This window comes from Triticum dicoccoides, chromosome 4A, assembly GCF_002162155.2.
Source record: "Triticum dicoccoides isolate Atlit2015 ecotype Zavitan chromosome 4A, WEW_v2.0, whole genome shotgun sequence".
NCBI classification, from domain to species: domain Eukaryota; kingdom Viridiplantae; phylum Streptophyta; class Magnoliopsida; order Poales; family Poaceae; genus Triticum; species Triticum dicoccoides.
Genome location: NC_041386.1, coordinates 620,821,222 through 620,824,422, shown reverse-complemented (window position 1 = coordinate 620,824,422; position 3,201 = coordinate 620,821,222). Strand labels below are relative to the sequence as shown.

The 3,201-nt window shown below is 42.4% G+C and overlaps 1 pseudogene; it reads left to right on the top strand.

Moving 5' to 3' along the window:
* The first annotated feature begins 310 nt into the window (after positions 1-310).
* Positions 311-3,201, top strand: part of LOC119283859 — a 5,748-nt pseudogene continuing 2,857 nt past the window's right edge.

Below are 3,201 nucleotides of genomic sequence, written 5' to 3'. Positions count from 1 at the left end.
ACTGAAAAACTTATAGGTGACCTAGAGCACCAGATAGAACAGGTCCGAACACTTCTGGAATATTTGAAGTTCCCAATTATGGGAAATTACCTTATTGGCATATAGTGCATATGAGTTTTTTTTTGCTGAACAATTGTTAGTTTTGTTTGTGGAAAATTGTAGTGGGTAGAATTGATCGCCATCTGTTAAGGTAGGCCCTATGGCCAGTAAAGGCCGTTAATAGGTTTGATCTCATATTGTTGATTGTCAAAATTTGCCTACATAATTGACCTACGATCATAACTACTTTTTTTAAGGATATTTATCCCAGCATAAGGGATGAGCCAATGAAGTTATCCCTGGAATTTCTGAAAGATATTACAAATGCTTTTGCCGATGAGAGGAAGCTTGGCAGTGGTACATTTGGAGACGTTTATAAGGTACTCCCTCCATTTCAAAATATAAGGTGTATTAGTTTTTTTTTCAAAACTTAAAGTTGTGCATGATTGACCAAGTTTATAGAAAAAACGCATTAATATCTTTAATACCAAATTTGTACCATTAGATCCACATGAAAAGTATTTTCATATTTTATTTATTTTATATTACGGATGTCGATATTTATTCTATAATCGTGGTCAAACATACATATGTTTGACTTTCATGAAAATTGATGCACCAAGTATTCTGGATTTGTGTGAGTATATAAATAAAAAATGACACACACAACAAAAGTCTAGAATTTGCACATGAACACGATGATAAATATACTTGACCCCTTGTTATAAAATTTAATATAAGTATTGTAGAAGTTATTGTAAATTTGATTTTAGGACAGTTTCCTGGAACTACAATGATTATGACCGTACAAAAATATTAAAAAATTATGCCTTTAAAGACTCGAGTAGGTTTCACAATAAAAGGCTTCATGAGAGGTAAAGAGTGAAATGGGCCCGATTAACTCAAACTAGTTGCACCATTTAGGCCAAAAATTCAGTGCGTGACCAGATTTAGGCTATAAGAAGGTTAGGCTAAACACGATTCAGGAGGGAAAAAGCCCGTCCACATGGCTGTCACATCAGCGAACCTTGCACCGCACCTCTGTATCTCCTATTTACCATGGGGGTTTCCATAAGATTACCCGTGTGTTTGTAAAATACCCCCTCACGTACGTAGAAACAGTAGCAGAATAAATTGGTTGTTGGTGGATCGAACCAGCTGAGACATCATGATTATCTCCATACAAAATATAGAAAAATTATGCCTTTAAAGACTCGAGTAGGATTCACAATAAAGAGCATTGTGTTCCCGGGAAAAAAGAAGAGCATTTTGAGAGGTAAAAATAGTAAGATGCACCATTAGTCCATTAACTCAAAGTGGTTTCACACTTTAGGCAAAAAAACGTCAGGAAGTGCCATGAACTCGTTTAAGAGGCCAAAAAATATTCGGGAGGGAAAAACTCTTTCACGTGACTGCCATGCTCTTGCTCAAAAAAAAAACGTGACTGCCATGCCGACAAAACTTGGATTGCACCTGTGTGTCTCATATTTCGAGGGGGTTTCTATAAATTACCTATGTGTGCAAAATAACCTCTCTTGTACATAGAAAAAGTAGGAAAATAAATTGTTCATTGCTGGATCGAACCTGTGACCTCATGATTATCTCTGTACAAAATACTGAAAATTATACCTTTAAAAACTAGAGTAGGTTTAACATTAAAGAGCTTAGTTAGAGGTAAATAATAGTGAAATGTGCTATTTGGGCATCTCCAACACGGACCCTAAAACCGCCTGCATACGTCTGAACCGTGCTGTCTGGACATGTTTTGCCATCCAACGCGGGCATCGGTTCGCCGAGCGGTTCGGACGCACTTTTTGCTGCAAACCGGAAGCAAAAGTGGGAGGGAAGGGGGTTGCGGGAGTCCCAACGGCAGCCACGTAGGACCCTAACACCCTCTTCCCACTAAATTCCCCCTCCCGGTCCCATCTTCTTCCATTCCGCCCCTTCTCCCCCTTGCTTTGCATCCGCATCCTCTTCCTCTGACGCCGCCGCTGTAACTCTCCGGCCGGCACACCAGCATTGCCGGACCTCTGCAACCAGCACCGACGCGCCCGCTCGCCTTTCACGACGGTGTCGTCCACCCAGGACCCGTCCGTTGTCAGGTACAATCCGCCTCCTGTCGACGTCGTCCATGGCAGACACCATGCCCAATAGGTGTTTGGTCAAATGCCATTTAGCTAATTTTTTAGCGTCATGTCATTTTTAGAGTACGAAGGATGGCAGGGTACTCGACCATCGAGGATGAGTTGTTGTGGTTGGCCGTATCCTTGGATTTCGTAGGCAGGAGCAGAGGGGGGGGGGGATCTTCTGGCCAGCGCGTGCATGGTTTGTTTCATGCGCGAAAGCACATTGCGTCCTACAACATGCACATCATCCAACAACACAATGTTAGGTTGTTATCGTACCGACGGTACGCCATCTGGACCTCCATCACCAAGTTTTGTGATGACATGGTTGGTAGGTTGGAGGCATGGTGGCTATTGCGTGTGGTAGAGAAGGACATCGTACGTTTTGCTTCTTCTTGCTCAATTTGTTGATTGAATCATTCGCTCAATGTTAGTCTACACATTATGTTGTCCGCACGTGCTGCCATAATGTACCACACGAAAGAGGGACGGCCATTTACACACACACACACACACACTGTTGGATAAAGCTGAAGGGGCAGTATGTGTGGGCCGAGATGATCCGTTCATGAAAAACTTGTTGAACATCCGGTTAGTCTCGTTGAACTTGAACTACTATTATACTAGACTTATTTGCATGCTATGTATGGATGATTTGTGATATTACTATTCAAACTTCGATGAAATCTGCCGTGTTTGCATGAACATCGTCCGATTAGTTGAAACGTTGTTTGAAATGTAAGCGGACATGTGGCTAGCATTGGATGGTCGGACCCTGCATCCGTATCCGCGGACTGGTCCCCCTCCCTCCCATCCGCGGATGGATGCCGGAGCAAATTTGTGGGTCAGTGTTGGAGATGCCCTTAGTCCATTACTCAAAGTGGTTGTACACTTTAGGTGAAAACTCAGGAAGTGAACAGATTTAGGCCATGAACTCGTTTAAGAGGCTAAAAATGATTTAGGAGGAAAAACCAGTCCATGTGGCTGCCAGGTTGCGAAGCTTGGACCGCACTTGTGTGCCTCATATATTTTTTTT